General features: G+C 44.0%; 1 protein-coding gene across 2 annotated transcripts in view; it reads right to left on the bottom strand.

The window, feature by feature from the left end:
• mid1 (midline 1) overlaps window positions 1–12,475 on the bottom strand; it is a 275,413-nt gene that overhangs the window by 206,346 nt on the left and 56,592 nt on the right. The window lies entirely within an intron of this gene.

The raw sequence follows: 12,475 nt of genomic DNA, 5'->3' as shown, positions 1-12,475 counted from the left end.
CATTAAAACAGTTCTGCTAAAACAGCCAATATCAGGTACATACCAAAAATTATGTAGATGAACAGTATTTATACCTGGAAATTCTTACTTCTGCTGTTCTACATTCTTACTGTTGCTACCCAGATATGTGTACAAGCAGCAGTGAGAGGGGAGTTAGGACTACAGAAGAGAAATGGCATGCCTTCTGCTTTCTGCATACCTTGTGTTCTCAGTTTGGCCAATGCCATAGACTGGGTCCAAAAGGAGGGTCAAGTGAATGATCATTGTCAACAGAAACAGGGAGGGGATTCATTTCAACAGTGACCAGCTGAAACAATACAGCTGAAGGATCCCCCAAATCCAGAAGCAGTACTACACAGCCATGAAAACTAAATGGTTACATACTACAGCTGTAGAAAAGGGCATACCTCACCAACAGAAAGGGGAAGGAGATTGCATATATTTGCATAAAATTAATACAAACAAATTCCAAAATCCAAATTAATCCAAAATCCAAAATTGTCCACATGGGTGGCTGAGATAGTGACACCTTTGCTTTCACTGAATTATTAAAATATCATACATAAAATAATCTACAAGATGTGCATATAAGATGTATATGAAACATAAATGATGTTTGTATTCAGACTTGGCTCCCAAATCCAAGACATCTCATAATGCATTATAAAATTTGGAAGTATTCCAATATGAAGAACTCTTATATTCAGAACTCTTATATTATATTGACCAACAGCTTTTACACCTGAGTGGTAAGAGAAACTTTCTATGCATGGTTGTAATGAACAATATAAACTGAAGAAAGCTAAGAATAAAATTTACATATTTAAAATGTGATGTTTCAGAAGAGTTCTACAGAGAACATGAAGCATTAAAAAGACAAATAAAAGGTTCTTAGAATAAATCAGGTCTGAACTTTCCCTAGAAACCAATGTGATTAAACCGATGCTGTTGTACCTTGGACATGAGATTAAATGACTCCTTATAAAGCTCGGTAAAGTGGAAGACAGTAGGTAAATAGGAAGACCTCACTGCAGTTTGAGGAATTGAATCAGGGAAGCCATAACCCTAATTTTTTAAGACCTGAACAGGGCAATTGAGAACTGGGGCTCTTGGATGTTTCTCATTCATAGAGTTGTCATATCTCAAAATTCACTTCACAGCAAACAACATGTAAAAGCAATAACAGATGTCATTCCAGAATGCTTCTGGAGCATGGCCATACAGCCTGGAAAACTCACAGCAATCCAATAATAGATTTATCAGGACCACAGAAACTAGGAGGAGAACAACACTCCACCCCCAAGTTATAGGAGACATGTCCATGAAAGTTTGTGATCTAAGACAGAAAGGTTATATGTGTAAGTTCCATGAAATTTCGTGAGGCTTACTTAGAGGTAAATAAATATATATTTGCAACCTAAAACAAGGCAAATCCTTTTACAAAAGGAAAAGGATAGGAAGACTCAAAATGGTTAGAAATGATGAATATGGCATTAATCATAATCCAGCAAGGTGGTATATTGTCATACAGGTAAACAGCAAACACATTCTGTGCCCAATTTATGTTCAAGAATAAACAATGGAGGCGTGCATCCCAGCAAGCCCACAAGCAACCCCAGTTAGTTATAAACATGTTTTTCCTCTGTTCCCCCAAGGGAATGACTTTCTCCCTTCTTGTATAAAAAATCAGCAAAAAGATCTGTGCTACAGTGACTCAGGTTTTAAAAATATGACACATGCTGTACCGCAGATGCTGGATTAAGTCAGCAAAATTGCAGAGGAGAAATGTGACAGCATTGCATTTTTGGCTCTGGGGGTAAACTGGGAAAAACAAGATGACAGATTTTATTTCTTTTTTGTTTGTTTCCAGTTAAGCCTTCTTTGATCCTTCTGCTGTACATCTTTAACACCTGATTTGCAGAGCACCCATCCCTTTCTGGTTTTTTGTTTTTTTTTGGATTCACAAAAAAGAAAGAAAGCCTAATTACTTTGGTAATGACCCTAACATTTTAATAGCAGTTGTTAAGTGTTTACTAAACAGCCTTGTCTGTACATAGAGAGGAGTAGGTAATTTTTACCGGAAGCGATTTCAAGTAATCGAAACATTAAAGAAAACCAAAGCCTTTGAGGGTTGTCAGTGTGATCAGCTTAGCCTGGAGTGGAACATTGTTTTGTTGTTGTTCTGTTCCCAATATTTTTTCAATAATTAGATTGCCTAGGCAGAGGAAACACGTCACATAATGTAAACAATTGACAGTAATAATCTTAACTAATTAAATTAAAAACTGTAATTTAAAAAGTATGAGAATAAATGTTCTATGCCAATGTTTATGGAAAAGGGAAAATCCAATTATGACATATGTTTTCTAGTTTTTAACTCTCAAATAGAGTCTTTCCTGAAACAAGGAAAAACTTGCTTTGGGCAAATGGAATAGATCCTACACACAAATCTAATATATTTATTTGTTTATTTACTTTATTTTTACTTTATTTATACCATAGGGACTCTAGGCAGGTAACAATCACATGCTTTGGTCATCATTTAAAACAAAGTGAATATAAACATTTTAAAAAATTAAATAATACTATGTGGTTTAGGTTGAAATACAGTTAATATATAATAAATCAAATTAAAATGCATTTTAAAATACACAATCTCCCCCCATACACACACCCAGAATCCCACCCACACTTCCCCTAGCAGCATGCTCCTTATCCTTCTCCAAATGCCTGCTGACAGAGAAAGGTCTTGACCTGCTTGCGGAAGGCCAGCAGGGATGGGGCCATCCTGGTCTCTCTTGAGGGGGAGTTCTGGAAGCAGCCACCAAAAAGGCCCTCTCCGTGTTCCCACCAAACAAGCTTGAGCAGAGAGTAGGACAGGAAAGGCTCTCCCCAGTTGATCACAGATGTTTCACAGTTTCATTGAAAAAGATAGGTCCTTCAGATAACCTGAACCGAAGCCATATAGGGCTTTGTAAGTCAAAACCAGCACTTTGACTTGTGCCTGAAAACGTGTTGGCAGCCAGTGGAGCTATTGCAATAGTGGAGTTGTGTGCTCCCTGTAATATAGGTAAATAATGTACAGTGTAAGTATTGTAGTTAATGTTTTCTTATGCTTTGAATGTAGTAGGATTGTGTCTTTTTTATTCTAGAAAAAGTATTTTTACTTAGTTTTTGTTAATTACTTAGTTGGTTTGTATATTTGTATGTAGGTTTTTTAAATTAGTTTAAATTAAAAAAATGTTTAAAAGAGGTGCCTGTGCTGCTGGCAGACACCTTGGGTAAGTTTTGGAATGGAAAGGGGAGCTGCTCCCTCAGGCTCCAGGAGCCCAAAGAACTGGAATGGCAGCAGGGAGTGACCAGACTCAGCTGGCCCCCACCTCAACAAACCCAGAACTTTCAGTAAGACCTGAATCTGTTCAGGTGTCTAATTAATCTGGGAAAACCCAGTTTACTTTGAATTACCTCAGGCTTACCGGAGGTGTCCAAACATCGTTTGGACACCTCCAGTAAACCTGTTACCTATCATGGGTTTTGGGCCTGTCTGGAAAAGCTCACAGTGAATTGTACGTGGTTCTATTCAGAATTTGAATACAGAGTTTTTCCCACATGTTTCTATCATGGAGCTCTCATTATTTCAGCGAATTATACCTAAATTAAGGCACTAAATCCCATCAGATCTTGGAAGCTAAGCAGTCAGTCTTGATTAGTAGTTGGATAGGAAATTGCTAGCAAATACCAGATGCAATAGGCTATATAATTCATATAAAGGGATTGGAAACCAGCTCTATCCTGATAAAACTCTACAACATTGATCAACAGGCAAGTTAAAGGTACACACACACACACATCTACTTTGTAGTAGTACTCATGGAATCAAAACAACCTACTTTTGTGTAAACTTGCATAACAGATTCCAGATATAACAGTAAAATGTGTCTTAAAGCACATGCATCTGGATATAAAACCTTTTAAATATGAAAGTCTTTGAAATTGCAAAGGTGGTATAGAAGATAGAGAAAAGGAGGCTGGAATCTCATGACTTGTTATTGAATATGTCTTATTTCTAGTACACATCATTATCTGTAGTAAATGTCCCTTTCCCAGCTCCATCAGAAAAGAAGACACAATTTCAAAGCACATTTGAAGGGCATTACTTCTACACTTTATTGCAGTACTGATTTATGCAAAGGCTTCCAAAAGCTTTCGACTGTGGGCTACTATGGCAAAATCTTGTGATTTTAATTATAGTTGTCCTGTTCCTAGTGTCTTTAAAAATAAAGCACAGTGATGAAGATGATGAAAGGTTCATTACCATGCAGCTCTAGAGTCAGCACCGATTTCCCGTAGCTCTCCCCATACAATTTAAGATGCCACTGCTGAATTATAATGCCCTGAACTCTTTAATGACTGCTGTCCTCCTTCACAGCCTTCATGGGACAGAAAAGACATTCCCTCTGCCTCAAGTAAAGGCACACAGAAAGGCATATCTATGCAAAAAACAAAACAAAAAAACAAAAAAAACTACAGCTCTGCAAAATTGCCTGCATCTGTGGGAAATATTTTCTTCTCATGCAAGCACTTGCATATTTATATTTTTAGAATGTTGCCCTTTTTCTATATTTAGCTTATTCAGAACAACTTGTGGTATTCCATGATTTTATGCTTTGGGTACAGACTTAACAGCACATTTAGGTAAATTTATTCACACACACACACACTTTAAGGATGTTTCTAATGTATCTTGACCAGGCAAATGCTGTACAATCATGTACAGTCGGCCCTTGGTATCCATTGGTATCAGTACCTGTGGACACCAAAGTCTGTGGATGTTCCATTATATTTAATGGTGAAGCAACATAGCAGCCCATATATAAATAGGCAAACAATTCAAGTGCTTGAGAGAGTCTGAGGATCTGTGAAATGTTGGGAGGCTACAACATGGTATGCCTACACATCAATATAGTGCTTGACAAAACCAAGGTTTTCTTCTTGGATTTTAAAAAATATATTTGAGCCTTGGTTAGTTGAATTCTGGAATATAGAACCTTTGGATATGAAGAGCCAACTATATCAACAGCAATGTTAAGCCAAATACCATAAAATAAATTTATGAGTGAATATAGGTCGTATGTGAGTGTGTGTGCATATGTGCATAATCTATTGATTTTATCACATAAGGCAAGCAAACTGGCATTGAAACAGGATGCTGTGCACATCCCACTACCTTTCTGCCTCCTCCCTGTCAGGACCCAGGCTGCAAGGCACCAATAACCATACACAGAGGCCAGAATCTATCTAATATCTTTATTGAAGGAATATATAAAGTTAATAAAAACAAGTGTATGAAATAGTCCAGGAGTAGACCTTTCAGGAAAGGTCAAAATTAGTCCAAGAAAACAATGTCCAATATGAGATATTAAGGTCCAAAGTTGTAATCCAATAACCGAAACACTCACTTTGCCAGGCAAAGTGAGGGGAGATGACAAGGTCCTTTAGTCCATGAACTTGAGCAAGGCTAGGAATTAACTTGATACTTGAAAACAAGGCTTGAATCGTGATACAAGGTAACGTGGAACAAGAACAAGGCCCGTGGAATTACTTGGTAAAATCCGTGAAACAAGGCAAGGTTTAGTCCTGGAAGGCGAGGCAAGATCCGAAGGTAAACAAGGCTGGGAAGCAGGAGCGAAGGCTTGAGAACAAGGACAAGGCTTGAACAGGAACGAGGCTTGAAACGGAGCGCGCTGTCCAGACACAACTCGCTCCGGAGGCTGACGAATTGACTCCGCGAAGTTACTTCGCGGGTAAAACACCTATATAGAGTCTAACTTTCCCGCCGAGAGCAGTTCTCTGGGAACCAGAAACGAAAGCTAATCTCTGAGACCAGATGTTTGACTCCTTAAAGATTCTCATGGAAAGCAGGCTTAATTGGCTAAATTCTTAGCAGCTATTCTAGCACTCCTGCGCGAGGCCGCTTCCAAACCTCTCTGTTGTTTACAAAACTCATGGCGAGAAAACACAGGGGATGTAGGTTCAGGGTTTGTTTGACATACTTCAGGAACACAACTCTCTTGCAGGTGCAAGGTTCCCAGATCTGGCTGGGAAGAATCTAGCTGGGAAGATTCCAGTTCTGACTGGGAAGGTAAAAAACCCAAGTTTTCTTCTTCATCAGGTATCACCATGTCATGAGCAGGACTACAAGGCCCATGAGTCATCACACTATCCCCCTCCTCAAGCCCCCTCCCAAACTGGGACTCTCTCCCCGAGGCGCGAGGTCGTGGCTTGGCGGGATAGGTCTGATGAAAGCGACGGGTTAGATCAGGAGCATGGACTGTGGAGGCGTCTTCCCAAGAGCGTTCCTCAGGGCCAAAACCCACCCAGTCAATGAGATATTGCAGGCGGCGGCGGTGAAAGCGAGAATCCAAAATGTCCTGAACCTCGAATTCTTCCTCCCCATCCACCAAAACAGGGACGGGGGCCGGCCGGTCAGCATCAGGGCGCACACCATCCGCCGGAAGGAGCAGGGAGCGGTGGAACACTGGATGAATGCGCATTGAACGTGGAAGTTGGAGTTTGAAAGTCACGGGGTTAAGTTGCGCCACCACCGGATAGGGGCCAATGAAACGGGCATCTAACTTCCGGCAAGGGCGATGGGAGGGCAAAAAGCGAGTGGACAGAAAAACCCGATCTCCTACCTTGATTTCGGCTGACGATGTTTGTCCGCATGACGTTTATAGTCCTCCTTGGCTTGGTCTAGTTGTTGGAGCAAAAGTTGTTGCACCGCTGTGAGTTCCTGTAGCCAATCCTCTGCTGCGGGAACTTCTGAAGTTTCAATGACAGGGGGAAAGAAACGTGGATGGAAGCCGTAGTTTGCAAAGAACGGTGTTTCTTTTGTAGAAGCCTGGACTCCATTGTTGTAGGCAAACTCCGACAGTGGTAACAGAGAAGCCCAATTGTCCTGTTGGTAGTTTACATAACAGCGAAGGTACTGTTCCAAAGTGGCATTGGTGCGCTCCGTTTGCCCATCTGTTTGGGGATGATGAGCTGAAGATAGACGAGAGTCTATGCCCAATAGTTTTTGTAGTGCCTTCCAGAAACGAGAGGTGAATTGGGATCCACGGTCTGTGACCAAACTCTTGGGCAATCCATGTAATCTGAAAACATGTTGAAGGAATAGATCTGCAGTCTCTTTGGCCGTGGGAAGGCCTCCACAGGGAATGAAATGGGCTAACTTGGTGAAAAGGTCCACCACCACTAGGATCGTGGTAAATTCACAGGAAGGTGGTAAGTCAGTGATAAAATCCGCAGAAATTATTTCCCATGGGCGAGATGGGGTAGGAAGGGGGTGTAAAAGCCCTGAGGGCTTCTCCCTTCTTGTCTTGGAGCGCTGACATACTGGGCAGGTGTTGACATATTTTTCCACATCCTTGCGGATCTTGGGCCACCAGAAATCTCTTAGGATCAAATGCATGGTTTTAAATAGTCCGAAATGCCCTGCTGGCTTGCAGTCATGACACAGACGAAGTGTTTTTTCCCTGCCCGGTCCTGGGGGGATATAAACATGATTTCTATAGCAAAGCAGTCCATCCTTAAGTGAAAAGGGAAAATGCAATCCTTGGCGAAGTTGGTCCTGCGCCCAGGCATCTGCTTGCTGACTAGCCCTGATTTCTTGAGCACAGAGGGGCCCTGGAGTAGAGGGAGTTGAATCAATGAGAGTGGATTTGGTGTTCCCCACTGTGAGTGTGGCAAAGTTCTCGGGTTGTAGTAGTTGGGATTCAAAAGTCTCTTTGCGCCCTGCAGCGTATTCCGGTTTACGTGACAGGGCGTCTGCTTGCTTGGTTTGGGCTGGGGTTACATAATGAATCTGGAAGTTAAAACGTTCAAAGAATAAAGCCCAACGTTGTTGCCTCTGATTTAGCTTGCGGGCAGTTCTTAGATGTTCTAGATTCCGATGATCAGTATGGACTTCAATGGGAAATTTGGCCCCTTCTAGCCAATGTCTCCAAGTTTCAAAAGCTGCCTTTATGGCTAATAGTTCCTTTTCCCAAATGGTATAGTTTCTCTCTGGTGCGGTTAGTTGACGAGAATAAAAGGCACAAGGATGAAGGTGATCCCCCACCGGTTGTAGGAGTACAGCTCCGATTGCCACATCGGAGGCGTCCGCTTGCACAACAAAAGGGGTTTCAGGATCTGGATGTTGAAGGATTGGCTGGGACGTGAATAATTTCTTTAGTTGCTGGAACCCTTTCTCTGCTTGATCAGTCCAGCGGAAGGGCTGTTTCCCATGGATGCAGCTGGTGATTGGGTCAGACCAGCGGGCAAAATCTGGAATGAACTTGCGGTAATAGTTCGCGAACCCCAAGAATCGCTGTACCTCTTTCTTGTTGGTTGGCGCTCGCCATTCCAGTACTGCTGAAACTTTTGCCGGGTCCATGGAGAGCCCTAGGGGCGAGATGCGGTACCCCAGGAAATCTACCTCTTGTAGATCAAAAGCGCATTTTTCCAGCTTGGCATAAAGCCCATGATCCCGCAATCGTTGTAACACCATTTTAACGTGGTTCTCATGTTCTGATTGTGATCTAGAAAACACCAAAAAATCGTCCAGGTAGATGATCAAGAACCGATCTAGATAGTCCTGAAAAATGTCATTGACAAAATGCTGGAACGTTGCGGGAGCTCCGCATAAACCATAATTCATAACTCGGGACTCGAATAATCCGAATTTGGTCTGGAAGGCGGTCTTCCACTCGTCCCCTTCTCTGATGCGAACTAGGTTATAAGCCCCCCGTAGGTCCAGCTTGGTGTAGATCTTGGCTCCTCGAAGTCGGTCTAGTAGATCCGAGATTAAGGGCAGGGGATAACTGTTCCGCTTAGTGATATTGTTCAATGCTCTGTAGTCCACCACCAAGCGTAAGTCCCCTGACTTCTTCTTCACAAACATCACTGGGGAGGCGGCTGGGGATTGAGAGGGTCTGATGAATCCCTTGCGAAGGTTTGTCTCTATGAACTCCCTGAGAGCTTCTTGCTCCGGTTCAGTCAGGGAGTAGAGATGCCCTCGCGGGATCGGGGCCCCCTCCACCAAGTCAATGGCACAGTCATAAGGTCTATGTGGGGGTAATTTTTCGGCTTCTTTTTCATTGAATACATCCCAATACTCGGAGTACTTCTTTGGCAAGGTGATAATGGGCTCGGTGTCTGTGGCATGGCAGACCTTGGCTACGAGGCAATGGTTTTGGCAGTACCTTGAACCAAACTGCAGTTCTCTGTTGGACCAGGAGATGTTTGGGTCGTGAAGTGTCAGCCATGGAATCCCCAAAATCACAGGGAAATGGGGAACCTCAGTAACAAAGAAGGAAATCTCTTCCATATGTTCCCTTATCCACATCCTGGTGGGTTCCGACCACTGGCTTACGGGGCCCGTCTTGAGAGGGCGGCCATCGATGGCTTGCACCACACGGGCATTCTTGAAGTCGTGATATTGTAATCCCAGAGAGTCGGCATACTCTCTATCAATGAAATTGTTGGTGGCTCCTGAGTCTATCATGGCGTGGATCATGACGGGTCCCTTTTTTGCTGACCATAAGGTGACCACTAGAAGGAACAGGACCCCGGTTGGTGGCTCTTGAATGGGTTTTTTGACCGGGTTGGCGAGCCTCTCTACGCCCGGTCGTTGGCTTCCCCCACCGGCTGTGTGCCAATCGCCTCAGACGCCTTCGTCTCCGTGGAGGACGCCGCCGCAAGACGGGCGGTGGGCTTCCCTTTGGCTGGGCACTCCCTGGCGAAGTGGCCCCCGTTCCCGCAATACCAACAGAGGTTTAGGCGTTGGCGGCGGGCCTTCTCGGCGGCATCTAATCTGGGACGCACATTGCCCAACTGCATCGGCACCTCCTCGCTCCCTCTGGGGTATGGGGATGGTGGTGGGGGTCTCCACACCGGACGCGGCTGAACGCTGGCGGGAGCGGGAGGTTTTGCCCCAGCTCTACCGCTCTGGCCTCGTACCCACTGTTTCCTGTTGGCAATCATGACTTCAGCCCGTAAACATTGATCAATGAGTGCTTCAAGAGTGTGGGGAGGATCCACCTTGGAGATTTCCTCCAGCATTTCAATGTTGAGACCCTCCCGAAATTGTCCTCTGAGGGCTACATCGTTCCAGCCGGTGTTGTGGGCCAGCACTCGGAACTCGGCTATGTACTGAGACATGGGTCTGTCTCCCTGAAAGAGGCGGCGGAGTTTGTGACCGGCTGCCTCCAAATTGTCCTCGATTCCCCAGGTCTCCTTAAGGTGGTCCAAGAAGTGTTGCGCTGATCTTAGGTGTGGAGAGGCTTGGTCGAACAGTGCCGTCGCCCAGTTGGCCGCTGGCCCGTCTAGAAGGCTGTAAACCCACGCCACCTTGATGTCTTCTTGGGGAAACTCGGCGGCACGGGCCTCTAGGTAAGCCTGGCACTGGCGGCGGAATACTTGGACCTTGGAGGCTTCTCCAGAAAACTTGGTTGGCAACGCCATGGCCGGGAGGCGGATTCCGCGCTCCCTCAACCCTTTTATTTCTCCATCCTGCGCGTTGAGTCTGTCACGGATGCGGTCCACTTCGTCCTTGCTGATGGTGTAGCTAAGTGGCTGCCCACCCGGCACGGCTCCGGTAGACATTCTGGCCTTGGTTAATTGGTGCTTATGGTGGCGGAGTCAAACTGTCAGGACCCAGGCTGCAAGGCACCAATAACCATACACAGAGGCCAGAATCTATCTAATATCTTTATTGAAGGAATATATAAAGTTAATAAAAACAAGTGTATGAAATAGTCCAGGAGTAGACCTTTCAGGAAAGGTCAAAATTAGTCCAAGAAAACAATGTCCAATATGAGATATTAAGGTCCAAAGTTGTAATCCAATAACCGAAACACTCACTTTGCCAGGCAAAGTGAGGGGAGATGACAAGGTCCTTTAGTCCATGAACTTGAGCAAGGCTAGGAATTAACTTGATACTTGAAAACAAGGCTTGAATCGTGATACAAGGTAACGTGGAACAAGAACAAGGCCCGTGGAATTACTTGGTAAAATCCGTGAAACAAGGCAAGGTTTAGTCCTGGAAGGCGAGGCAAGATCCGAAGGTAAACAAGGCTGGGAAGCAGGAGCGAAGGCTTGAGAACAAGGACAAGGCTTGAACAGGAACGAGGCTTGAAACGGAGCGCGCTGTCCAGACACAACTCGCTCCGGAGGCTGACGAATTGACTCCGCGAAGTTACTTCGCGGGTAAAACACCTATATAGAGTCTAACTTTCCCGCCGAGAGCAGTTCTCTGGGAACCAGAAACGAAAGCTAATCTCTGAGACCAGATGTTTGACTCCTTAAAGATTCTCATGGAAAGCAGGCTTAATTGGCTAAATTCTTAGCAGCTATTCTAGCACTCCTGCGCGAGGCCGCTTCCAAACCTCTCTGTTGTTTACAAAACTCATGGCGAGAAAACACAGGGGATGTAGGTTCAGGGTTTGTTTGACATACTTCAGGAACACAACTCTCTTGCAGGTGCAAGGTTCCCAGATCTGGCTGGGAAGAATCTAGCTGGGAAGATTCCAGTTCTGACTGGGAAGGTAAAAAACCCAAGTTTTCTTCTTCATCAGGTATCACCATGTCATGAGCAGGACTACAAGGCCCATGAGTCATCACACTCCCTGTGATTAACCTGCCCTTACAATTGATGGGGAAAATCTATTGATAGCTGCCAGCCCAACAATGTTACCATCACTTATGTACTTTCTGTGATAGATGTGTTTTGCTTCTGTACTGGCATACCAGCAGTAAAGTGACATCAGTGGGTGGGAATCTCCACTTCTCTTACTTTCTCCCCATCCCCCTTGCTACTCCTGAGCTATTTATTTTGAAATTTTCAGTACTATATGTCACGATGCTGGGGAAAATGGAAGGAAAAAGGAAGAGAAGCCGACTAAGGGCAAGATGGATGGACAGTATCCTTGAAGTGGCTGGCTTGACCTTGAAGGAACTGGGGGCGGTGACGGCCGACAGGGAGCTCTGGCGTGGACTGGTCCATGAGGTCACGAAGAGTTGGAGACGACTAAACGACTGAGCAGCAGCAGCATGTCTCTTTAAAAAATTAATCATTCTTAGAACAGTGAAACTGCTTTAAAATATATTATGTACTAGCAAAATTGTAAATATGAGGTTAAAAGGGTATATGGAATACTAATTGCAAGACCACGGATTAGCAAATCAGTGCAATTATGTGAATTAACAGAAGTGGGTTAACAAGGTGCTCATCCTGTTTTGTGTTAAGTATTTGTGATTGCACAACGGCTGTGAAATAGTGGCTTCACGTGATGAAGTCCTTAAACATTCTTATATAAAATGTGTCCAGCTGAAGTCAATGAGATTTACTTCCAACAATATACCTTTCAACTATATATGTTATAAGAGCAATATGTAATTTAGCTTGTAGTATGTTTTTGGTTCATTTCCAAGAACA

The sequence above is a fragment of the Anolis carolinensis genome, chromosome 3 (assembly GCF_035594765.1).
Source record: "Anolis carolinensis isolate JA03-04 chromosome 3, rAnoCar3.1.pri, whole genome shotgun sequence".
Classification (NCBI taxonomy): domain Eukaryota; kingdom Metazoa; phylum Chordata; class Lepidosauria; order Squamata; family Dactyloidae; genus Anolis; species Anolis carolinensis.
Note: the sequence above shows the minus strand (reverse complement) of the source record. Positions and strands in the feature narration are given on the sequence as shown.